At 42.4% G+C, this 26955-nt stretch overlaps 1 pseudogene; it reads left to right on the top strand.

Annotated features, from left to right (window-relative positions):
- The first annotated feature begins 2626 nt into the window (after positions 1 to 2626).
- LOC141419414 (SWI/SNF-related matrix-associated actin-dependent regulator of chromatin subfamily A-like protein 1) lies at positions 2627 to 25641 on the top strand (annotated as a pseudogene).
- The last annotated feature ends 1314 nt before the right edge of the window (positions 25642 to 26955 follow it).

Genomic DNA, 26955 nt, shown 5'->3' with positions numbered 1-26955 from the left:
AAATACAATTCATGATCACTAAGCCAGCACTGCAGAAGACGCTTACAGGAATCCCACACACCGAAGAGGAAGATAAACGCAGCCAAAAATACATAGAAGAGCACCAATCTGCCGAGACAAGCAGATAAGCAAATGGGTTGTCAAGAAGAATAAAATACAACAGAACTAGTGAAATTGCACTATTGACTACGTATCATTCAATAAGAGAGCTGGAAGTTAATGGTGTCAGCAAAATACACAGACTGGTGAATTGGGTTAAAAAATAAGCCCCAACCATGATTTGCTTACAGAAACACACCTCGCTGGCTTAGAATCAAATTCCAAGTAAACAGGGCCTGAAGGAAAGCAGAAGCAGATAAACTGTCATCTGACAGAGCAGATTTCACACCAAAATTAGTCAGAAGGGCAAAAAGATCACTTCACGCTGATAAAGGGAACTATTGTGCAGGAGGAAGTAAGTCTAAAAAACATACATGGCACTGAACCTCAGTGCACCCCATTTCCTACAAAATACGAAAATACAGACTCCCAAACAGTAACAATGGGTGATTTTGTTCCTTCTGTCTTGCCAAAGAGATGTGGGTGAGACAAAATCAGCGAGGAAAGTTCAGAATTCAATGAGATGTGATATCAAATGGACTTCACAGACATCTACAGAATATTCCACCCAAACAGCTGCTGAACATTCATTCTTCTCAGCCCATGGAACTTTCTCCAAAACAAAAATTAGTAACAAGATGGGGGCGGAATATATAAAACCATGGAGACTGGTCAACTGACACTTGAATGATCGGTGGGTCATTGAAGAAATAAGGGAGGAAGTGAAAAAACTGCTAGAAGCAAATGAAAACAGAATCACGACTTATCAGAGCCTTGCACACACAGCAAGGCCAGGGCTAAGAGGGAAGTGATAGTTTCATTTAAAAAATCAGAGAGTCCTCAAATGAACGATGTAACAACGCACCCCAACTCTTCTGTGTCCCAGCCACGTACAAGCCATCACTTCAGAGGTAAAAGGATCCCAGCGTCATTGCCACGAGTTCTCACAATCCAGTTGGAACCGAATCTATACCACTACCTTTTGCAAGCAAACCGAAAGGTAACCAGTTTTGCCAACTTGAGAAGTGAAATTTTCTGGCTGGGTTTTCCACAAGCACTGTGTTATAGGGCAAATCCATAGGGTGACATGCACACGTAAATTACATCTGTGTTCATTTATAAGCACAATTGAGCCAATGGCAGAAAACGAATGTGCTGTAAAGGTTATAATAAAATATGATTCCATGGTAGGAACAGTTTTCTGCCTCAAGGAAATCAAACTGCAGCCACTGGCATGCACCATGTAGTGTGTGTACCCCATTTGCTGTCTTGGGACCTATGGGCACGTGTTAGAGTTGTACGAGGTCAGGGGCTCCATCGTCTCAGGTCTGCCTGTGGGTAGGAAGTGTTTCATGGATCCCTCTACTGCCCCAGTTGTCCCTCTTCCACTTTCACGACCTTGCCTTTTGCTTTGTGTGGCTTCGTCCACCTCCCACAAATGAGAAAAAAGCACGTTACACTTGTTTTTGTGGGCCTGGCTTAGAAGGAAAATACGCCACGGAGGACGGGGCATTTATGAGGATCCTCTGGAAAGGCTGTTCTGGACCACGGCTGGCCTCTGTCCTCTGTCCCTGGGAGGGAGGTTTTGTGGGGTGGGGGAGCCCGGCCAGGGTCAGCCTCATCTGCTTTTTAACTGCTACCTCTCACCAGCTGCCTCACTTTGGATAAGTGGCCTCTTTTCTTCATTCATTCTCACACCTTTTTAAGATCAAAATGTCAATGCGTTTACATTCGCGTGTCTGTAACATCACTGAGGCAGGACGGACAGATGAGAAGAGCAAGAAATTATATCATTTTAATAAATATTTAAAGGGCCAGGCTCTGACACTGGAACGAGGAAGTAAAAACTGAAAAGTCAGGTCCCCTCCCCTCTCCTTCTAGAAGCTAAGTGACAGGGACAGGGGGACCCAAAGGAGCTGCCTGCTTCTGCTTTGGTCTTTGAGATGTTAACAAGCTCCTAGGCCCTTGAATGGGTGGAAAATACCAAGCCTGGCAGAGGGAAGTCCTACTGTCCCTGCATTTTGGGTGGGTCGGGATGAGCCCTTGCTGTGTTACAGCCATGTCAGCCACCCAGACCCGTGATTCCGACCACCTTCATTCCCCCAGTTCCCCAGCATAAGGCCAAGGATGGGGCCGCCATTACAGATCTCTACTCCCATTTCCTGCATGGGGGCAGAGCATGCCTCTCTCTCTCTCTCTCTCTCTCTCTCTCTCTCTTTCTCTTTTTTCCCCATTTCTCCCCACTGTTATCCTGTTGTACTAAATTTCCTTCCTAATGAATTTTACTACATCTTGCTTTTGCATCTTGCTTGAATCCTTTTCCTGCTAGACACAAAAGCCAAGGTATTTATCAGTACTGCTCTTCTGGTAACAGCACCATATAAATGATATATTCGTAGATTTGGATTTTCCCTATTGTTTGGCACCACTAAAAACTTCTCTATGCATTACAGTGTACTGAAACTTGGGCATCTTTCCAGAACGATTCCATTTTGAAGCGGAAGAGACTAACGGCCTCAAGGACCAAATGGTTCGATCAAATAGCGCTTTTTTGGGCATCGGTCCAATCACAGATGTTCATTTGAATGATTTCCGTGACTCTGATTCCCAGCAGAAGAATTTACAGTTCTTTAAGGAAGAAAGAGTTGGGAAGAGGGAAAGCGTGGCAGGTTGTGAAAGGCGACAGTTTGGCCGTGGGTTAAATTGGGCTGGGGCTGTGGTGTTGGAGAGGATGTGGTCCATGGCTGCAGTGGGATGCTGGAATCCGAGGGATGGGAAGAAGCCACGCGTGTGGGGAAGGAGGAAGCGTCCAGATGGAGGAGAACCTGGCGGCAATGGAGGCCTCTTCAGAGCCCGGCCGGCAGGAGCGAGCGGGTTGGATTTTGCACAGGAACTGCTTGTGTGATCTTAGAACCCATCAGAGAGCAAAAGGAACCGGGACACTTGTCCTCCTATTGCTGTCTGCACACAATTTTACATCTCTTCCCAGGAAGAACTAAGTGAGTCAACATGCAGGATCCAAGGGAAGTGCTTGGAGGCCCATGTCCTCCTCCTGCAGGGACACACTCCTTCCTAACCCGGGTTCCTCCCTCCCTGCTCTCCCCTGCTCACACCTGTGTGTCCTGCACCTAGAGATGGGAACTGCTGTCTAAAACCCGCTCTCACTTGTGCACGACAGCAGCGATGCATCTGTTATCTGTAATTCGGGTGGCTCTGGATGGCAAGGGTAGCACTTCTGCCATGTGACATCGTCAGGATGCACCCCGATGCTACACAGATGCCGGGGGGCATTCGTGATTAGAAAGGCCAGGGCCCCTGACACATGGGCACCGTCTCCCTTGCCATCCAATCGGCTAAACCAAGTCAAGCCTGCTCACCGTGGTGATGCAATTCTGTGATTCTCGTGTGGTTGGCTGCTTCGAGCTTGTCCTTGCAGAAAGGAGCAGAACACCGGGAACATCAAAGGAAGGGAGGACGGTGGTTAATGTTTTATTTAGTATTATAACAGATCTGAGTGTGCTTTGATTAGAGGAACGAAGAAGTTTCTATTTGCATGAGCGCGTCGCAGAATTTATTTATAGCCCATCACGGGTGGGTCCCATGGGTGTTGGGAATATTTAACAAATGGTAATTCCATCAGACGGGGATGGTGAATTATTGATTTGTATCTGCATTTACACCAAAAACCCATTTCTACCTCATTCCCACCCTCCCACCATTAAATGCACACCCCGTGTGCACTCAATTATTGTATTCCAACATCAAATTCCTCTGCTCCTCCTCCCGCTTGATGAGATCAGTGAGCCAGGGAGGGCCCTGCATGGCCTCCTTGCCCTCCAGCAAGCAAGAAGGCTGCATTTGGAGACGAGGGCACCTTGTCAGGAGTTACCTTTGGCAGCCAGTCAGGATGGTGAACCATTTCCAACACAGATGAAAACGATAATTCAAGAGATTCGGATGCATCCTATGGGGCCGAGCTCCTGCCCTAGAAACCTGCTGGTCTGGGGACAGGATCCCTGCTGCTCCCTCCCTCAGTCTCACCTCAGGGCACCCGCTCAGACTGGCCTGCTCCCCAAGCCCACAGTCCCTTTCTGTCACCTCCTCCAGCATTCAGTAGGAGAAACTGTGGCACTCTGGTTCCAGGGAGAATGACCTGAGTAATGATAGTCAAGAGGGCATCAGGAAAGAGCCTCATGTCTGAACAGTGGCTTAGAAGACACACACTTAGCGCCTGGTCGGAGACCTGAGGATGATGACGGGCTGAAGGAAGTGGACATGGCCGGATGGCGCCTCAGCCTTTCCCTGTGAGCAGTGGGGATGGCACTGCTGTTAGGAGGAAGCTGTGTCCACTACAGGGTGTCCTCGGAAATCCTGCCCCATGCTGCTAACCTCTCACCCCATGTCCTCACGGGAGTGCCCTCTGACCCTGTGTCTCACTCACTCTCATTGATACACACACAAACCCCAGGAACAAATGGCCCCAGAGTCCTCCTGGATCCCAGTCAGGGTCTCTTAGCTCTCTGCCCCACGCATTTCCTTCACTGAGAAAGTCACCGGCCACCTCCTGTAAGCTATGATAAGACAGAGCCTCATGGCAGGAGCATGTGGCAGAGAAAAACCGACCACCTCATGGTGGCCAATACCCCATTAAGCTATGAGTCGATCAATGGGTCAATCGACCCACTGGTGAGTAACAGCCCTCCAGATGTCGTCACCTCCCAAAGGCCCCACCTCTGAGCACTGCTGCACTGGGGACCAAGCCTTCCACACATGAACCTTGTGGGGACATTTCAGATCCAAACGATGAGATATAACAACACTGCACGTGAAATGGAACGACAGCACGGGGAACGGGGCGTTTTCCTCCAACGTGCTGAGGAGGGACAAGTGTCATCACCACCTGTTTTTGGTTTTCAGCAGAGGGAAACAGCCTCAAGGAGTAACAGAGAGCAAGTGCGTCCTCCAAAATCTTTGACTTCTTCCTTATGTTAAAAAAGGTGCATAAGATAAAGCAAAATATTCCCCTTTTGATACTAGGTTTCCATCAGAGTAAAGTGGGGTGTCATTAATGAAGACACTGTTTCATTTTCTCAGGCATAAAGGATTTCTAATAAGACCCCACTACAAACCTCTAACTTTACTATGAAAAAACCAAATTAAAATGACCATTTGAAATATCTGCTGTTTGTCAGTTCCTCAATGACAGATGTACTGTAGTAGGGGATGCTAATAATTTTAGGGGTACAGGGTATATGGTGACTCTTTGTACCTTGTTTCCAGTCTTCCTCTGAGCCTCAACCCTCTCCAAAAACAAAGTCTTACATAGCTGCAATTTTTCCTTCTTGCTTTAAATGATATGTGTTGCATCCATAATTTTTCTGTGAAAAGAAGTAGCCATTCTCTGTAATTTCAGCAGCGTTTTGTCTTGTGCAAGTGTTCTTGGGCACACCAATCGGGATCAGCATTGTGGAAAACAGTGAAAGTTCAGAAGGAAAGTAAACGTGGACCTTCCGTGTGACCGAGCAACCTCTCTTCTGCATATACCCTTCAAGGAAGGGAAATCACCCCCTCGTGAAGATATTTGTGTTCCCATATTCACAATGGGTGAGACATGGGAACAAGTGAGTTGTCTGTGGACGGGGAAATGCGTAGAGCAACAGTGCTGTATACGCACAATGGAAGGCAATTTAGGGCCCAGAAGGAAATCCTGACATTTCTGACAACGGGATGACCCATTAGATGATTTAGAAGAGGGAGTACGGGGTGGAGGAACCTCCTTACCTCATGGCAGTCATGGGGCAAAGAGAGTAGCAGGGTGGGCAGAGGTCCCACTGTCACCTCAATGGCACGCCCCCAATGACCTAACTTCCTCCCGAAAGGCCCCACCTCCGAAAAGCTCCAGCACCTCCCAGTAACTCCTTTCCGAGCACCTTTGCAAACACTGGCAGCGGGTTATTTGTAGAACCGTGATGCGATCGATTACATTTGAAGCCTAAGGGCCTCAACCAGCCCTGGGGGATTAGGCCGAGGCATCTCGTGGTTGCTAAGCTTAGCTGTCACCACCAGCTGTAATCATTGTGTTTCATTGGCTACTTAAAAGTTTTCCTTCACATGTGGGTTGATTTTACTTGAATTGATTCTGCCGTAACACGACGTGCAGTAAGCAAGAGGCAAGACACGAGGGGAGTCGGTGTGCAATGAGTTCTTGGAGAAGCGTCCATGGGCTGGGGTGTAGCTCGGTTGTTGAGTGCTTGCTTATCGCGTGCAAGGCCAAGGGTTTGATTCTCGGAACTCCCTCCCCACCGTGCAAAGGGAAGTCTTTGTTCCTGAGGAGATGGGGTTGGGTTGGTGGAAGGGGGACAGAGACAGCAGCACAACCAATGGGAAAGGCCTACAGGGTCCCAGCCCCATTCTAGTCCTCTGGAAATTCTGACATGCAATTCAGAGTCTCCTTATTGTGAATAAAAACCACGGGCTTTCTTTTGTGCACCTGTGGCTTTCCCTAGACAATGTTCACCCTACCGAGAGTGTCCTAGCTTTTCCTGGGTCTCTCTGCACTTTCAAATCTTCAGGCTATGCACAATTTGCATGGGAGAGTTGTAAAAGCGGGTCCCAAACTGAAAAACAAGTCAAACAATTACACACAGATATGCACACACACATCTGCACACACGCCCTTACACACTAAGAGAACCTGAGCTGTGCTTTTAGGAATAGTTGAAAGGTAAAAGTGATGCAAAGGGTTGGTGCGTCTCCCTGTGGCACGTGCTGTAAGGCAATCAGTAATACATTTCCCCCGAAAGCAGCATACCTGGGATGGTGCAAGTGGGAAATCTCCATCCTCACTGACCTGTGTTTTCACAATTTCCCTGCCAGGCACCAGGGCTCACGCCTGTAATCCCAGCTATGCAGGAGGTGAAGATCAAGGGAACCGTGGTTCAAAGCCAGCACACAGAAAAAGTCCGTGAAACGCCATCTCAGCAAGCAGCTGGGTGTGCTGACGAGCTCCTGCCATTCCAGCTTTGCGAGAGGCTGACATTGGGAGGATTGCAACTCCAAGCCAGAAAAAGTCACAAGACCCCATTGGAACAGAAAAACCTGGGTGGGTGGTGTGTGCTGGATTGGGCCAAAGAAAGAGAGAGAGAAGGAGGGAGGGAGGGAGGAAGGGAGGAAGGGAGGAAGGGAGGAAGGAAGGAAGGAAGGAAGGAGGGAGGGAGGGAGGAAGGAAGGAAGGAAGGAAGGAAGGATGGAAGGAAAGAAGAAAGGAAGGAAGGAAAGAAGGAAGGATGGAAGGAAGGAAGGAAGGAAGGAAAGAAGGAGGAAGAAAGGAAGGAAGGAAGGATGGAAGGAAAGAAGGGAGAAAGGAAGGAAGGAAGGATGGAAGGAAAGAAGAAAGGATGGAAGGAAGGAAGGAAGGAAAGAAGGAAGGAAGGATGGAAGGAAAGAAGGAAGGAAGGAGGGAGGGAGGGAGGAAGGAAGGAAGAAAGGAAGGAAGGAAAGAAAGAAGGGAGGGAGGAAGGAAGAAAGGAAGGAAAGAAGGAAAGAAAGAAGGAAGGAAGGAAGAAAGGGAGGGAGGAAGGAAGGAAGAAAGGAAGGAAAGAAGGAAAGAAGGAAGAAAGATAAGAAGGGAGGGAGGACGGAAGGAAGACAGGAAGGAAAGAAGGAAAGAAGGAAGGAAGGACAGAAGGAAGGAAGGAAAGAAGGAAGGAAGGAAGGAAGGAAAGAAGGAAGGAAGGAAAGAAGGAAGGAAGAACGGAAGGAAGGAAGGAAGGAAATGACAAGACCTTATATCAAACATAACCAAAACAAAAAGGATTAGAGGTATGGTTCAAGTGGCAGAGTGCATGCCTAGCAAGTGTGAAGTCCTGAGTTCAAATCCCAGGACCACCAAAAAGAAACCGTCACAAGTTAATGTTAGGCTTAATATTGGGGAAATGATCATTTTCTGTTTCTTTTTTTCCCCATATAGGTGTATCTTATCTCAAAAGCTGTCATCTTGTAAGAAACAACATTTTCAAAAGACAGGCATCCTTCCAAAGACACTACTGCGTTGTAGAGACAGCTTTATATTAAAGACGAAAATGCGGCAGCTGGATAACTAGCTGTTCTGCAAGAAAACACTGCTTCGGCTTCCTTTCTCTCATCCGTGGTTCCTCAGACGTAGAGACCTGTTTTTTTAAGACACGTGATGGAAATTCAAAGAGAGACGTTGAGACCGGGACACAGTCAAATGTCCTTCCAATTCTCACCCTTATAAGACAAACTGATGTCAGCTTTTTCATTTTTCTCATCTCCTGCATCAGAGGTTTGCAAAATCAGCCTGTGGGCCACATCCAGACAGCCATCATTTTTTGTGAGTTTTCTTAGAACACAGCTCTTTGGCTTATGGCTACCTGCTCGGTACCATTTCAGACTTGAGCAGTTTGCATATAAAGTCAAAAGTCGTCACTAATTACTATTAAAATTACATATCACCTACTGTCCGGATAACAGACAGCACACTGTCAGCTCTTTTCATATGGCTGACTAAAAGTACTGGCAGTAATTTCTAGATCACAAAATTTTGCTTTGAGGAACAAAGGCCAGAGAAAACTCTATGTAATTCCCATAGCGAGCACATGAATGCCTTCTGCAGAGTGCTTTCTAAATGCAGAATTTCAAGCCGGGACCTGGTGGCTCACGCCTGTAATCCTAGCTACTCAGGAGGACGAGATCAGGAGGATCGAGGTTCAAACCCAGCCCAGGCAAGTAGTTCAAGACCCTGTCTCGAAAATACCCCACACAGAAAGGAGCTGGCAGAGCGGCTCAAGGGGTAGAGCACCTGCCTGGCAAGTTTGAGGCCCTGAGTTCAAATCCCAGTACCATTAAAAAAAAGAGTAGATTCGGAATTTCGGAAGCAGGGCTGAGAAAAGGAAGCAGTCTGTCTTATTTCAGCACATTCAACATAGTGTAATTCAAAGAGCCATTTCACATCTGTGTGATTTAATTAACACAGCATCTGAATTAATGGCCCTAGCACTAGTTCTGACTTGTCAGGTTGACATAAAATCCAGCTGCTTTCTACTGTGCTTCTCTCAATCTACAACAACATCTGGATCCAGTCAAAGCAGGTGGAACCAGTAAGATGATATGCTGTAAAATATTGCTTAAAAAGAAAAAAACCAATAAGGGAAAAGCATATGAAATAACTTTAAGATAATTTTTCTTGCCTTTGTCATTAAAACGTGATTTTTTTCCAGACCCTCACAAATCATTTTCCTGTCAGAATTTATATTTTGCAAATATTTTTGGTCTAATCCACCCATGTTCTGATCGTGTGAATGCTTTAGTTTATGCTGACAGCCAATTCTATTGATTAATCCTTTTGAATACATTTTAATTCTTTTGAATACATGAAATATTTTTTGGCAGCACTGGGGTTTGAACTCAGGGCCTCACGCTTTCTAGGCAGGTGCTCTACCGCTTGAACCATTCCCCCAGTCCTTTTTTTGTGTTGGGTATTTTTGAGATGGGGTAGCTGGGATTACAGGTATCTTCTGAATATTTTTAATGTAAACCTAGAGCAATGCTTCTTTGGGGGATAGTCAAGAAATGCGTTATGTGAATTGCAGACTGTAATATAAGCAGTTGAGAAAGCTCCCTCAACCTGCATAATTAAATTACAATGCATAATTAAATTACAATGACAGACCAAGAAAGGGATTTTCTGCATTAAAACAACAATTGAAGAATATCACTAAGTAAATATTTCTAAGTCTGTGTGGCTCTGATTGACTTGCCAGGAAAGCCATGTGGTCTGTGTGCATGGCTCTGAAATATTTATAGTACATGGGAGGCAATTTTCATTACCAACCTTCAAGCTCCATTTTATGGCTAAGACTTAATCAACATTTGCCTCCAGGATTATTTCTTAAGCCAAGTTAGGAGGTCCTTTACCAAAAGAGCCCAGACGTAAATACGTAGAACAATGTGCAAACTTATTTCACAAATGGAGACCCTCAGCTTTATCTCCTAGTAGGGAAAGTGACAAATTCCAAAAGTCAAAAACTACAAATAAAGATAGAAAATGACATGGGCCACTAGCGCTCAATTGAGTAGCATCTTTGCTCTTAATTTTTTTGTTGTAGAAACCCTTAGAGCAGAAGGGCGTCATCTTTACTGAGCTCCGCAGGGTTTGGTAAAACCGTGAGTGTTAGTGTAGAAAGCACTGGCGCTGCTCCCATCCCAATGCAGAATACTCTGCTGTCCTCCCCTCCCTGCTGGGTTTCCGTGGGAAGCGCTCAGTTGGCACCCGTCCTCTAAGGAGCCCGACGAGGTGGTCCGTACAAGGCAGACCCCAGGGACAGACAGAGAGCCAATACTAAAGACATCTCTAACAGAATTCTGCTACTCTCTGATACACATGCAATCCTACCATGGCCTGCTATGACTCCCCCTCACCCCAAGGGCAATGGCTTTCCACATCAGCCAGCACTCCAGGCTCAGCCACCAATCCTTATAAACATTTCATTAGAAAGGAAGAAGTGCCAGGTCAATCCACTGAAAATGACGTTGTGTCTGCCAAGGGGCTTCTGTGAAAGGCACAGGGAGAGCTTTGTTTCTGGACACATGTGCCATGTCCAGGCATCCCTCAAAGACATCGCAAGTTCAATTCCAGACCACGACCAAAAGAGAATCTCAAATGTACACTATGTTCTCCAATTCCATCCATTTACCAGCGAATGATAACATTTTGTTCTTCTTCATGGCTGCATAATATTCCATTCTGTATAGATACCACATTTTCTTAATCCATTCATCAGTAGGGGGCATCTTGGCTGTTTCCATAGCTTGGTTATTGTGAATAGTGCTGCACTAAACATGGGTGTGCAGGTGCCTCTGGAGTAACCTGTGTCACAGTCTTTTGGGTATATCCCCAAGAGTGGGATTGCTGGATCAAATGATAGATCAATGTCTAGCTTTTTAAGTAGCCTCCAAATTTTTTTCCAGAGTGATTGTACTAGTTTACATTCCAACCAACAGTGTAAGAGGGTTCCTTTTTCCCCGCATCCTCGCCAACACCTGTTGTTGGTGGTGTTGCTGATGATGGCTATTCTAACAGGGGCTATTCTAACTAACTATTCTTAGTGTGGTTTTAATTTGCATTTCCTTTATTACTAGAGATGGTGAGCATTTTTTCATGTGTTTTTTGGCCATTTGAATTTCTTCTTTTGAGAAAGTTCTGTTTAGTTCACTTGCCCATTTCTTTATTGGTTCATTAGTTTTGGGAGAATTTAGTTTTTTAAGTTCCCTATATATTCTGGTTATCAGTCCTTTGTCTGATGTGTAGCTGGCAAATATTTTCTCCCACTCTGAGGGTGGTCTCATCAGTTCAGAGACCATTTCTTTTGATGAACAGAAGCTTTTTAGTTTTATGAGGTCCCATTTATCTATGCTATCTCTTAGTTGCTGTGCTGCTGGGGTTTCCTTGAGAAAGTTCTTACCTATACCTACTAACTCCAGAGTATTTCCTACTCTTTCCTGTGTCAACTTTAGAGTTTGTGGTCTGATATTAAGATCCATTTTGAGTTAATACTGGTATAGGGTGATAAACATGGGTGTAGTTTCAGTTTTTTGCAGACTGCTAACCAGTTTTGCCAACAGTTTTTGTTGAAGAGGCTGCTATTTCTCCATCGTATATTTTTAGTGCCTTTGTCAAAGACAAGTTGGTTATAGTTGTGTGGCTTCATATCTGGGTCCTCTGTTGTGTTACACTATTCTTCATGTCTGTTTTTGTGCCAGTACCATGCTGTTTTTATTGTTATTGCTTTGTAATATAGTTTGAAGTCAGGTATCATGATACCTCCAGCATTGTTCTCTTGACTGAGTATTGCCTTGGCTATTCATGGCCTCTTGTGTTTCCATATAAATTTCACGGTAGATTTTTCAATTTCTTTAATGAATGTCATTGGAATTTTGATGGGAATTGCATTAAAAATGTAGATTACTTTTGGGAGTATAGACATTTTTATTATGTTGATTCTACCAATCCATGAGCATGGGAGATCTCTCCACTTTCTGTAGTCCTTCCCAATCTCTTTCTTCAGAAGTGTATAGTTTCCCTTCTAGAGGTCTTTCCCATCTTTTGTTAGGTTTACACCTAGGTATTTGATTTTTTTTGAGGCTATTGTAAGTGGAATTGTTTTCATACATTCTTTTTCAGTTTGCTCATTGTTAGTGTATAGAAATGCTAACGATTTTTCTATGTTGATTTTATATCCTGCTACCTTGCTATAGCTATTGATGGTGTCTAGGAGCTTCTGAGTAGAGTTTTTTGGGTCTTTAAGGTATAGGATCTTGTCATCTGCAGGTAGGGATATTTTGACAGTTTCTTTACCTATTTGTATTCCTTTTATTCCTTCTTCTTGCCTCATTGCTCTGGCTAGGAATTCCAGTACTATGTTGAATAGGAGTGGAGATAGTGGGCATCCTTGTCTGGTTCCTGATTTAGAGGGAATGGTTTCAGTTTTTCTCTGTTAAGTATAATGCTGGCTGTAGGTTTGTCATATATAGCTTTTATAATATTGAGGAACTTTCCTTCTATTCATAGTTTTCTTAGAGCTTTTATCATGAAATGGTGTTGGGTCTTATCAAAGGCTTTTTCTGTATCTATTGAGATGATCAAGTGGTTTTTGTCTTTGCTTCTGTTAATGTGGCTTATTACATTTATTGATTTGCATATGTTGAACCACCCCTGCATTCCTGGGATGAAGCCTACTTGGTCGTGGTGAATGATCTTTTTGATGTGTTGTTGAATTTGGTTTGCCATTATTTTATTGAGGATTTTTGCATCAATGTTCATTAAGGAGATTGGTCTATAGTTCTCTTTTTTGGAGGTGTCTTTGCCTGATTTTGAGATAAGTGTAATACTGGTTTCATAAAATGTATTAGGCAGTTTCCTTCCCTTTCTATTTCATGGAACAGTTTAAGGAGGGTTGGTATCAGTTCTTCTTTTAAGGTCTGATAGAATTCAGCAGAGAATCCATCAGGTCCTGGACTTTTCTTTCTGGGAAGACTCTTGATGCTGCTTCAATTACATTTTGTGTTATAGATCTATTCAGGTGATTAATTTCCTCTTGGTTCCGTTTTGGATTATGATATTATCTAGAAATCTGTCCATTTCTTTAAGATTTTCAAATTTATTTGAATATAGGTTCTCGAAGTAGTCTCTGATGATTTCCTGGACTTCCATGGTGTTTGTTGTTATCTCCCCTTTTGCATTCCTGAATCTACTAATTTGGGTTTTTCCTCTCCTCATTTTAGTCAGGTTTGCCAGTGGTCTATCGATGTTATTTATTTTTTCAAAGAACCAAGTTTTTGTTTCATTAATTCTTTGTATGATTCTTTTGGTTTCTATTTCATTGATTTCAGCTCTTATTTTTATTATTTCTCTCCTTCTATTTGTTTTGGGATTTGCTTGTTCTTGTTTTACTAGGAATTTGAAATGTATCATTAGGTCATTCATTTGGGATCTTTCAGTCTTTTTAATATATGCGCTGATGGCTGTAAACTTTCCTCTCAGGACTGCCTCAGCTTTGTCCCATAGGTTCCGGTAGGCTGTGTTTTCATTTTCATTGACTTCCAGAAACTTTTTAATTTCCTGTTTTATTTCATCAATGATCCATTGTTCATTAAGTAATGAGTGATTCAGTTTCCAGCTGTTTGCGTGTTTTTTGTCTTTATTTTTGTTGTTGAGTTCTAGTTTTACTGCATTGTGATCAGATGTGTGCATGCTATAATTTCTATTTTCTTATATTTGCTGAGGCTTGCTTTGTGCCCTAGGATATGATCTATTTTGGAGAAGGTTCCATGGGCTGCTGAGAAGAATGTATATTGTGTAGAGGTTGGATGAAATGTTCTGTAGACATCAGGTAGGTCCCTTTGATCTATTGTATATTTTAGATCTTGGATTTCTTTATTGATTTTTTTGTTTGGATGACCTATCTATTAATGATAATAGGGTGTTAAAGTCTCCCACAACCACTGTGTTGGCGTTAATATATGCTTTTAGGTTTTTCAGGGTATGTTTAATGAAATTGGGTGTGTTGACATTGGGTGCATATAGGTTGATAATTATTATTTCCTTTTGGTCTATTTCCCCTTTTATTACTATGGAATGTCCTTCTTTATCTCATTTGATCAATGTAGGTTTGAAGTCTACTTTGTCAGAGATAAGTATTGCTACTCCTGCCTGTTTTCGGGGGCCATTGGCTTGGTAAATCTTCTTCCAGCCTTTCATCCTAAGCCTATGCTTATTTCTGTTGGTGAGATGGGTCTGCTGTAAGCAACAAATTGTTGGATCATCCTTTTTAATCCATTTTGTCAAGCGGTGCCTTTTGATGAGTGAATTAAGTCCATTAACATTAAGTGTTAGTACTGATAGGTATGTGGTGATTCCTGTCATTTAGTTGTCTTAGTTGTTTGAAGGTTTGATTGTGTGTACCCAAGTCGAGGTTACTCTCTACTGTCTTGCTTTTTCTTTTCCTGTGGTTTGGTGCTGCCTGTCTTTTCATGGTTAAGTTGGGCTTCACTTTCTGCGTGCAGAATCCCTTGAAGAATCTTTTGTAGTGGTGGCTTTGTGGTCACATATTGTTTTAGTGTCTGCTTATCATGGAAGACTTTTATTGCTCCATCTATTTTGAATGATAGTTTTGCTGGGTAGAGTATCCTGGGGTTGAAGTTATTTTCATTCAGTGCCTGGAAGATCTCACCCCACGCTCTTCTTGCTTTTAATGTTTCTGTTGAGAAGTCTGCTGTGATTTTGATGGGTTTACCTTTGTATGTTATTTGTTTTTTCTCTCTTACAGCCTTCAATATTCTTTCCTTAGTTTCTGAACTTGTTGTTTTAATGATGATATGACGTGGGGTAGTTCTATTTTGATCTGGTCTGTTTGGTGTCCTGGAGGCCTCTTGCATCTGTATGGGAATATCTTTCTCTAGATTTGGGAAATTTTCTGTTATTATTTTGTTGAATATATTACACATTCCCTTAGCTTGCACCTCTTCTCCTTCTTCGATGCCCATGATTCTCAGGTTTGGTCTTTTGATGGAGTCGGTGAGTTCTTGCATTTTCTTTTCACAGGTCTTGAGTTGTTTAATTAATAGTTCTTTGGTTTTTCCTTTAATTACCATTTCATCTCGAGTTCTGAGATTCTGTCTTCTGTTTGTTCTATTCTGCTAGACTGACCTTCCGTTTTGTTTTGCAATTCTGTTTCATTCTTTTTTTCTGAGGTTTTCCATATCCTGGGTGGTTTTTCTCTTTAATGTTGCCTATTTTTGTCCTGAGTTCATTTATCTGTTTATTAATCGTGTTCTCTGTTTCACTTTGGTGTTTATACAGTGCTTCTATGGTTTCTTTTATTTCTTCTTGTGCTTTTTGAAATTCTGTATTTTTGTTGTCTTGGCATTTCTTGAGTGTCTCCTGTACATTTTGGTTGACCCTATCCAGTATCATCTCTATACGATGCTCATTGAGTACCTGTAGTATGTCTTCTTTTAAATTATTCTTGTGGGCTTCATTGCGTTTTTTGGCATAGTTTATCTTCATTTTGTTGGAGTCTGGATCTGAGTATCTGTTTTCTTCATTCCCCTCTGATTCCTGTACTAATGTTTTGCTGTGGGGAAACTGGTTTCCCTGTTTTTTCTGTCTTCCCATCATTGTCCTTGGTGTTGTTACTGTCCCTGTACTGTGTGCAATTAAGTATTTTCTAGCTTGTAATAATAACGATGGTGATATTTAGAATGGAAGGGTGAGAGGAGATGGAAAGCAAGAAGTTAAAGAAAAGGGAAAAACAATAAACAGACAAGTAGGAAAAAACAAAACAAGGAATCAAACAAAAAAGTATCAAAGGTATAAATGGAGTGTTAGTGTACTAATCCACAGTAAGCTAAACAGGCATTAGAGAAACAGAGAGAGGATTGAAAATAAAAAATAAAAAGAATAAAAATAAGAATAAAAATAAAAAATAAGTAAATGAAGGAAATATATATATAAATAAAAAAAACAAAATGAAAAATAGAAATTAAAAAAAAACAAACCTCCAAGTTCAAATGCAATGAAGTTTCAGTCTTAATAATTTTGGTGTCTGTCTCAGTCTCCAATCCTGGAGATGGTGCCTCAGATGTTGTTCTGTAGTTCTCTCATCAAAGGGGACGCATAAAGTAGAACAAAACTGCACACAAAAAACCCCCCACAAAGTGTCCCAAGTTCAAATGCAATATAGTTTCAGTAAGTTTTTCAGCATGCAGGTATAGTTTGGTTGTTTTCTCATCAAGGGTAGGCAGAGAGAGAAAAAAAAAAGAGTCTGGAGACAGTTCTGAGAATGGTATCTGCAGCTGTGGCTTGCCTGCCCCTGCCTGCTGCTCTCAGCCTGCTGTTGCTGGAGGCATTTTTTTATGCAGATCTCAGGAGTGAGCTTAGCACTCACCTGGCCCTGAAGGCTTTGTTTGCTCAGATTTCTCCTGTGTGTGAGCCTCTGCTACAAGCTTTCTCCTTTCCAAGCACACTGGGAAAGGTGACACTGCACTTGCTTTCTCAGGCCTGCGTATTTATTTACAGTTCATGTGGGAAGTGGGTCATCACCCCTCTCCTGTGAAGTTTTCCTCCCACCGCCACTTTCACAAGCTTTCCTGCTCCTGATTACTGGGTGGTGCTGCTGCTCCTGCCAGCCACCATGTTTGTTTACAGCTCATGTGGGAAGTGGGTCTTCCCCCCTATCCTGTGGAGTTTTCCTCCCTTCACCACTCTCACAAGCTTTCCCACTCCTGGTTGCTGGGCACGTGAACCCGCTACCACCAGAGCCTCTCCGGCCCACCTGGCTTGTTATTTACAGTTCCAGGAAGAATTCCCTTCCCCCAATCTTTGGCGCTCAGTGTGCCCCACCCTCTTTCCCATGTCTTTATTGTTCTTATTGCTTATTACTCAGTTTCTCTTTTTTCCCTGGGTGGAGGTTGGTCTGTCCAGGGGGCTATGCTGCTCTAGCCCGGGGTTGTCTGTGGGACTACCACGGTACTGCTAAGCTCACCTTGTCTGCGTCCTCCCAAGCCATCTGGGCACGGGCGACTGGTGGCCCGGGGGCCCTTCTGGTTTCTCCGTTTAACATGAAGTGGAGATGTATTTTCAAATTTAGTTTGCAATTATTTTATTGAGGATTTTCATATCTATGTACATCAGAGAAAGTATTCTATAATTTTCCATTTTGTTGTGTCTTCCATCAAGTTTTGGCATCGTAGTACTGGTTTCAAAGACTAAGTTGAGGAGAAAAAAGATGGTGAATTGCTAAAAATAAATGCCAAAAAGAAAGAGAATAAAAATGCAAATAAAAAATATCAAGATGAAGATAAGAAATAGTACTTTCTGTGGAGCTGCTTTGTCTTCTTTTTAAATGTGAGAACTGGTTGATCCAGTATGGACTGCCTAGTTTACAGGCCTACTTCAGCAGGAGTGTGCCTCTCAAAGCCTTCAGCTGGTTCCCCAGTAAATAAAAGTAGACTTAATCTTTTGTTTAAAAGCTCCCAGGATGATTTCTGGGGTCCAGGCTCTTAACCCCCCCACCCCAGTCCCCAAACACTCCCTACTTAAGGTGCATCATCCTCCATCTCCCAGGGCCTAACCTGGTCTATTTTCTAGACCAGAACTCTCAGGTTTCTTGGTCAGAGATACTGTGCTGTGTTCTGGGATTGCTGACTCTCTGCCCAGTTCCAGGAAGTTTGCAGTGGTCCTCAGGACTCTGTCTCTTGCCTTTTGGCCGTTTCTCTGATGGAACTGATTTAGTCTTATGTGTCTCATGCCACAGGGTCCACCTGAGTGGGTCAGATTTCTCTATTTGCCTGCAGATTCCTTCACCCATCTCTCTCCCCATTGCCTTTGCTTTCTTTGGCCAATCCACACCATGTCCACGCATCCACACCTACCAGCAGCTGCTGTTGAGCTTGTGGGATTCTGTAGTGATCAAATCTATGGTGCCATTAGGGCTGACTTCCTTAGCAGTGCTACAGGGAGTTTGGCATGAGAGTACCTTTTCAGTAAGGTGTGTCCATGAAGAAAGTTTCCAGGTGAATGTCAATAAGCCACCATCTTCATCATTGTTGATGTTTTTCTCTGAATGATGTAACTGTTGGTGAGTGTTGGACATTAAAGTCATCCATTATTATTGAGTTGGAGTCTATCTGTGATTTTGTGTCCAGTAGGGTTTGTTTATAAAAATGGGTGTGTTAACATATAGAGCATATATGCTTATGAACATTACATTTTCTTGATTCATTGTTCCTTTTATCACAATGAAGTGATACTACTTGTCTCCTCTGATTAGTTTTAAAGTCTAGTTGTTACATGAATACAGCGACTGCTGCTTGCTTGTGGACTCCCAGTCTTGGAGTACATTTTTCTAAGCTTTCATTTTAAGCCTGTGTTTGTATTTGCCAGTAAGCTCCATCTTATGTAGGCAAGAAATAGCTGGGTTTTGTTTTTATTGACTTTGACGGTCTGCGTCTTCTGTTGAATAATGGAGATCGTTGACATTCAGAGTTATTATTGAAAGGTTTGTAATAATTCCTGTCATTGTGTTGTTTTTATGGTGTTTCATTCTACCCAAATCCTCACTTGCTCCTGTACTCATTCAGTGAGATTTGTTCATTCTTATATTTTCATGTTTGACTTTATGTTAGGGTTAAGTGAACAGGCTCCTTTAACTATTTTTCCCAGCGCTGACTCAATGTTCGTGAGTTACTTTTTTTGTAGAAGCATTTTATTTTTCCTAACTAAGAATTATTATCTTGCTGGATATAGCAATCTAGGTTGCAGTTATTTTCTTTCGTGGTTTTGAATACATCATTCTGTACTGTGCTGGATTTCACAGTTTCTGTTGATAGATCTGCAGTAACACTCACAGGTTTTACTTTGTAGGGCACTTGGTGCTTCACTCTCACAGCTTTATTGTTTTTCCCTTCTTGGTATGCTTAATAGTTTAACTATATTAGGACACTGGGAGAATTGTTTTATTTTTTGGTTTGGTATCCTAAACGCCTGTAGTACTTGGATGACTATCTCTTTCTCAAGAATTAAAAAATTCCTGCTACATTTTATGAAATGTGTTTTTATGCCTTTACCTTCACCTCTTCTTCTATGCCCATGATTTATATGTTTGGCTTCTTTATGGTATCCCAGAAGTCTTGCATATTCCATTCATACTTTCTTCATATTTTTCTTTATCATTATCTGATTAATTTAACTCACCTACTTATCTTGTTCAGGATTTTTATAATTTTGTTGAATTCTCTGTTCATGTACTTCATTGTATTCTTTATTTTATTCAGCTATTTATTTCTAGTCTCTTTCAATCCATTCTGGTGTTTATCCATGTCCTCTCTAATTTATTGATCATTCTTACTACCATTCTTTTGAATTCATATTTGATGTTTCATTCTCTTCACTATCATTCAAGTCCTTAATTATGGAATTGTTGACTTTTGCAGAATTCATATTGTGTTCCTTGCCAATTTCTTGCATTACTGTGTTGGGATTTGCATATTTGAGATCAAGTCATTGGCTGGAGGTCTTAATTACCTGCAGTATTTTAGTAAAAACTGTCTTGATTTTCTGGTAGGACTGGTTGGTATCATGATCATTATGCAGTTTCTCCTAGCAGTCTGGTGTTATTGGACAGCAATAACAAAATCAGCATTTAAAATATAAATCAAATATTTAAATGAGTTAAGGAACAATTTGAAACATCATTTACTCTTCCAAGAAAGATATATATTAAAGATACTAAGCTTTTTATAAGGTATGCTAGGATTTTAAAAATATTGATGTTAGAGGAATTCATTATTAAATAGTAAAATAAATGTGGGTTGAGGGAATGTAAAAGGAAAAAGGAAGATTTGCAGTAAGAGGTGAAGCATTTGGGATGAGTGACATGAACTAATAATATGCAAGGATACCATACAATTATCTCAGAGAAAGACAACAGAAGCAAGGACTGTAACAGGATGGAAAAAATTAAAATAAAGAGAAAGCACAATAAGTCAAAATGGTTAAAAATTAAAAATAAAATGGCTAGTTCTTTCTTGTAGAGAATATTGTAGACTAGTTGTTTTATGTCAGTGCAGCAGGTGTTCTGTAATCTCTGGCCCTCAGTTATTGGTCTGAAGTTCTTCTGAAGTGTTCACTCCTGATTGTCCTCCAGGCCTGGGGTGTCTGTGATTCTTCTCTGTGTTGACCTGGGTACAGTAATCAGTGTTCTGCTATGACTGGGTCTGGGTCGGGGGCAGTTGCTAGAGGAGGCGTGACCTGAGCATTGGGCTGCTATGACCCAATTCAGTCCTTCTACTGCATTGTGCCTGCCTCTAGGCACAGTATTAGCAACTGAAGGGGGAGAGGGGAGGGGTGGCCTGCATGAACAGCTGTTGGACAGGTGTGGTTCACAAAGTATGCCCAATCCTATGGTCCTCCTTGGGCCTACTTCATGTTCTGTGTTGGTGACAAGGTGCACTGGGTAGCACCTGTTCACCGGTAGTGAACTTTGTCATCTTTGCAGGCTTCTGTTGCTCTCACTCTCCCATGTGCTCTGCCCTGTGTGGTGGATTCAGGATCTGTAGAGCTAGCCAGCTCTCACTCCATGGGGGCTGCCCCATGCTAGCACTTTACCCTGGGTTGGGACTCAGACTCTGGTTATTCCCTGTCCTCTGCAGTGAGGCTTGATGTCTTCCCTTTAGCTTACTAGTTCACACTCGGCAAATTGCCAGTCAGTGCACAATTACTTCTCACTACACAAATACACAGTGGGTCTAGGGATTGAATATGTTAGATCCCACACTGTGGAATTTTCCCACTTTCATAGCTAGAACTGGGTACGGTTGGAGACTCAGGCTCTGGAGTGACTCTGGGTTCCACTTGAGTGATGTTTACCCTTTGTTGTGTAGATCAAAAGTATGAAGATTCTTGATTGCCCTGGTTTCTGTCTATATGTCTGTTTTTTACTATCAAGTTCTGCCTTTCTAAATTGCCCACATTTTCTTGTGTTCGTGAACCTAAGGTTTTATTTCAAGTATGCAGAAACACTGAAACATGGTAGGTACTTTTAATCCACTGTTTGTTCTCTTACATAATTTCTTTCTGCTACTTGCTTATTCTATTTTTTGAATTTTGAAACAAATTTTATAAAATTTTAAATTTAGACAAAAGCATTTCTTTTCCCTATTAAAAAAACCCCCAAGTCTTTGTAGTCTAATGTTTTAATAAACACACAGGAAAAAAAACCATCTTAAACTCTTTTTCAATTTTGCAACAATTTTCAAGAATACATTTGTTAACAGAGCCTAATACATTATGAAAGAAGTTGAATACAAGTTGTATTTTTGATGGAATGAAACTGAAAAATATCTCCTGTCTACATGGCTAAACTTTGATATTTTTTGCAAGCCTCTAAGCAGGCAATTTTACAAAGCAATGACTTTTTAAATCTTCTCTTGAACATTTAGAAAGGATATATTTTTGTATGACAGGATAAAGCATAGGCAGGGTGGAGTGGGTAGAAAAAGAGAGGAATATTTCCTGTTCCCCAAGTGGGAAATGGCAACAAAGACTCCCAGCAATAATATTTAAAATGACTTTTTTTCTCCTTTATCTCTAGCTTAAGCATTAACTCTAGAATGCCTATATATTTAATTAGGCCTGGGTGAAGTAAGAACGTTAAATAACTGGTTTTCTTATGAAAGGCAGCAGAAGAAAAGGTAGAAAAAAATAGAAAAGACAGAAGCAATAGCTCCTCTATATTATTTTTATAACTTCAGTCAATAAACTATCTTGCAGATTTTCATGCACACACACACACACACGCAGAGATGTTTTAAATTAGGAATGCCAGGAATGTCAACTGAAGCATGCCTATGATGAGCTCAAAAATATATAAAAATGTAGTGGCCACAGGTATGCTAGTTAACTAAAATTCTCCCTATGGGGCACCAGGATAGAGTTAGTACTTGTCATTTTTATGCAAATGAAAACAGAGATCTCCAGTTTCTTAAAAAATGTGTCACAAGGACAGTGTTTCCTGTAATGTTTACAGTATTTCCTAAATAATCACATTACAATCTCTACCTGTAAGAAAAGAAACATGAAGAACATGGTAGCTAAGAATCTTGATTTCTCAATTTTAGTTGCAGTTTCTCTTTGGGTGGACAATGCTGGCCCATCCAACTATTTAGGACAGATAGTACTGGAATATCCAAGACATCACTGTTCTAATACTGTACTAAATATCCTAATAAGGGAACATCCCCATATTACACAAGATGAATTCTCTTTAGGAAGCTTGCTAGAAACATATACAAGATTCTCTTCCCTTTTCATAGATAGGAAACAAAAGCAGTTAGAGAGAGACAGGGTAGATGAGCTTTTATTGACAGTACAAGTTTTGCCTTTGTCGCAACTCATAATGGTTTTCTTGACTACAGTGGAGAGAGTTAGATAAATGTGTAAGCTTTTAGGAGACAACTTTAAAAATGTGATGTGTGTGTGTCTCCTGACATATAAAATTGAACGCAATTACTTTCTTGTTAAAGGGGGATAAAGCCCACTCCCCTGCCTTATATATTTCATAAGAAAGGATGGGGATCAGGCTTCTTAATGTAATCAAGGGATTAGGTGTGTTATTCCAGTAAGGCCGATCCTGAAGAGGAGCAGACTGCCTGTTTCCCTTATGAAAAGAGAATCAGGATAGAGGATATTTTTTAAAAATTCTAAGCATACGGGGTATTGTCTCTTTGGGCTATACCTATGGGTGACGTGAAAGGACCTGGGTAAATGTTCTAATATTCCATCAGAAAGCAAGCTTTAAAAAAAAAAGTAACTATGGCTGCTTTGCTCGCTGGGAAGTGTAGTTCAGCCAGGCTACTGCAATATGGCATGTAAACTGGCAGCACTTGAATTCCAGGTCCCCCAAGCATCCAGCTGGAAGTATAAACTGGATGAGGAAAGTTCTGGAGGCGCCTCCTCTCTAATCTTTTCCAGATTGAAAAGAGGCACTGTTTGAGCAAGTGTCAAGCCATACTTTTGTCAGTTTTCCAATTAATGGTTTACATTTCTGCATAGGCATTTCTCTGTTATAATTTCTTGCTACTTGCCGAAGAGAATAGACAGCAGGCTCTGGCCCATAAATAATAGCTCTGAGTTATTATCAGAACAACCTCAGAGCACAAGCACAAGCACCTCATTGCTGCCAAGCCTTCATATTTGGGCAGCAATGCCCAAAATCTCCTGAGGGAGCCTTCTAAACCAGTGGGCCATGGACTCATTTTTAAACAACAGAAGCTCAATAATTCATTTCATGGTGACCAAGGACCTCATCATTCCCACCATTTTCAGCTCAGCACACTAGAGCAGGCACAGGGAATACAGAAGAGGCAAGAAAAGATGTCCATAGCCTGCTCAAGCCACAACCGATCAAGACAAATGACTCTTTAGAATTCTCCACCTTTGGCAAAAAAGTCATCCAAATATCTCTAACCAATAGCTATTAGGATGTATACAATGTCAAGGTCATCCTCAGGCTTTACATATGATCAAATCAACACCTGTTAATAACACAAATCACGAATATTTGACCAAAGCAGAGAGTTCCCAGGAGACAACAGCTTATTCCTCTAGACAGCCTCCCAGAGATTCGGAAATAGAGGCCAAGACAGCCAAACCCTCTAACTGGGAGTGAGCATTTCTGGCATTCACTATGACTCAGAGGGTGTGATGCCCAGAACAGAAGGAAGACTCCAAAAGAAACTTCGGCCTCACTCCACAAAAACAGTAAACTGTCAAAAGGGAATATGCATACAGAATGTAGATTGTTTTGGGGTGAATATAGGCTCTGCTGAGGAGCTCCTTGCGGTGTTTCAGATTCTGACCAGCAGAAATTATGAACCTGCCATGAAGACATGGGACTTACACATGACAGACTATTGCCATGTCCTGATGAAAGCAGTCAAGCACCTCCTCCCCCGTCACCCTGCGGCCCTTGTAAGGGATCAATGGCAGCAGTGGGGGAGGGACCAGATCAGCCTGCCCTCAGGTCTATCCCCAGCCTTTGTCAAGGGGGAGATGCATAGTTTTTTCCCCCAGGCTGGCTTCAAGGCAAACATATGATGATTGAACAGATTAATTCCATGATCTGTGATGTGGAACTTCTCTCAATAATCTAATTGCAAGTGGGCATGACCTTCTTCAAGTTAAGCTGGATCCTCTGCCCAAGACTGTTACCCTGGCATCTGCTTCTCAGCTGGGGAAGATGTCTCTCCATCTCACGGAAGATGTCCTTGAAGCTGACCTTTCTGGAGTAGATGCCAAGCTTGTGTTCAATCCCCAAAGCCCTTCCGGTGAGCTGGAATTAATTTTGCCATAGTGAAAAGAAGCTGCCTGTTACCTACTGATAACAAGGGCCTGAGGAAGATGACCCATGCCATGAGTATAGTGGCCTTTTATCCAAAGGAGTATCTGCTCCTGGTGGTGGGTGCTGTCCTCCATGTGCTTCGCCTGGGAAGAGGCCTTCCTTCTGTGCCTGCTATCTCTGAGCCCAGAGGATATCACCATAGTGGTGACTGGGAAGGGCCACCTGTGAGCTGACTTAGTCAATGTAATCAATTTTGACCTTCTTAGCAAGTGGGAAAAACAGCTAAATGCCTCTTTCAATGTTGTCAGCATTGACAAACCTCACTTCCTCAAAACCAACAAGATCCCTTACTGTTGATCAGTTGTGCCCATCCTAGAGTTTGCCAACAGTATGATATTGGCACACCAGCCTTGTTCTGGCCTCTGAGTTTTACACATAGATCATCATTGCAGTCAAGACAACATTCTTACTTCAGTTTCATGACTTTGGATTTTGCTACTGTGACACCAAAAGGCTACCCTGGGATTACTTAGGCTCCTCCAACCTGAGAGAGATGAAGCTCCTGCTGGAGGAAGCCATCATGCTGGTACACCTGAAATATGGTGTTCTTTCCTAGCTGCCCACCAAACAGTGCAAGATGGTGATGGTTGCCCCAAGATGGATCAATACCAGGCCCAGGGCTTTCCTGGATGCAGCAGAGAAGGAAATTACCAAGGACAAAACTAAATAGCAGCAGAAAGAAGCCCTCTTTCTTGTCTTCCACAGAGCTGCTGAAGCCAAAATCCCATATGTCGTAGAAAATATTCTGGACCTTTGGACAGTGGAAGAGACACACTTCTAGTGTTAGTACACCATCACACTGGATCTGGATGCAATCACCAAGCAACTTGACAGAAAGCATGTTCAGTACATCTGCATTGATGGTTGCAACCTGTAAATAGATAGAGAGGCCCTGTGCAGTTCCAGCCGCCCCAGGGACACTCATTGACACTGCTGACCCTCACTGCTACCCCACTTGCTCCCAGCTCACCTGGTGGTGTTCAGTAAACTCTTTTGGAACCCAGGGGTGCTGATCCAGGACAATGACCAAGAGCACAGGATTATACAAACTCTGTGGCAGTAGAAGAAGGGAGCGTAAAAGGAGACAGTGATTGACTTACTTTACATTCACGTATGGAAATAAACTGAAAGTCAATTGTTGAGATTGCTGACAAAGTGAGAAGGGATAAGAAAGGATAATGTAGGGGATGAATTTTATTTTTATTCATTTATTCACATGTGCATATATTGTTAGGGCCGTTTCTCCCCCACACTCCCTCCCCATCCCCCCACTGCTCTGGCTTCCAGGCAGAACTTGTTCTGCCCTTCTCTCCAATTTTGTTGACAAGTAGACATAAGAAATAATAAGAAAGACATAGCGTTCCTGCTAGTTGAGATAAGGGTTACTATCCAGAGAGATTGCTTCCATGCACAAGTGTGTTACAACCCAAATTGATTCATCTCTACAGACGTCTTCACTACTTCTCAGTCACCTTCTCTTATTGACCTCTGTTGTTTTAAGGTTACTGCATTACTGCTCTACTGTGGGAACATCAAACACTTCCATGTTTTGGGTTTCCTATCTTTCCCTATTCCTCCTGTATGTGCTCTCCCCTTAGCCTGTCACCCAAGTCCAGCAACACTGCTGCATTTGCCCTAGATCTAAAGTCCACATATGAGGGAGAGCATACAATTTTTGGTCTTCTGAGCCTGGCCAACCTCACTCAGAATGATGTTCTCCAGTTCCATCCATTTACTTGTGAATGATAAGATTTCATTCTTCTTCATGGCTGAGTAGTACACTATTGTGTATAAATACCACATTTTCTTGATCCATTCGTCACTAGTGGGGCATCTTGGCTGTTTCCATAACTTGGCTATTGCGAATAGCGCTGCAATAAACATGGGTGTGCAGGTGCCTCTGGAGGAACCTGAGTGTCATTCCTTTGGGTGTATCCCCAGGAGTGGGATTGCTGGATCATATGGCAGATCTATGTTTAGATTTTTAAGAAGCCTTCTTATTGTTTTCCAGAGTGGTTGCACCAGCTTGCATTCCCACCAGCAGTGTAAGAGGGTTCCTCTTTCCCCACATCCTCACCAACCCTGTTGTTGTTGGTGTTTTTGATGATGGCTATTCTAACAGGGGTGAGGTGGAATCTTAGTGTGGTTTTGATTTGCATTTCCTTTATGGCCAGAGATGGTGAGCATTTTTTCATGTGTTTTTTGGCCATTTGAATTTCTTCCTTTGAGAAAGTTCTGTTTAATTCAGTTGCCCATTTCTTTATTAGTTCATTGATTTGGGGGGAGTTTAGTTTTTTGAGCTCCCTGTATGTTCTGGTTATCAGTCCTTTGTCTGATGTGTAGCTGGCAAATATTTCTCCCACTCTGTGGGTGGTCT

Source organism: Castor canadensis, chromosome X (assembly GCF_047511655.1).
Source record: "Castor canadensis chromosome X, mCasCan1.hap1v2, whole genome shotgun sequence".
NCBI lineage: Eukaryota > Metazoa > Chordata > Mammalia > Rodentia > Castoridae > Castor > Castor canadensis.
Note: the sequence above shows the minus strand (reverse complement) of the source record. Positions and strands in the feature narration are given on the sequence as shown.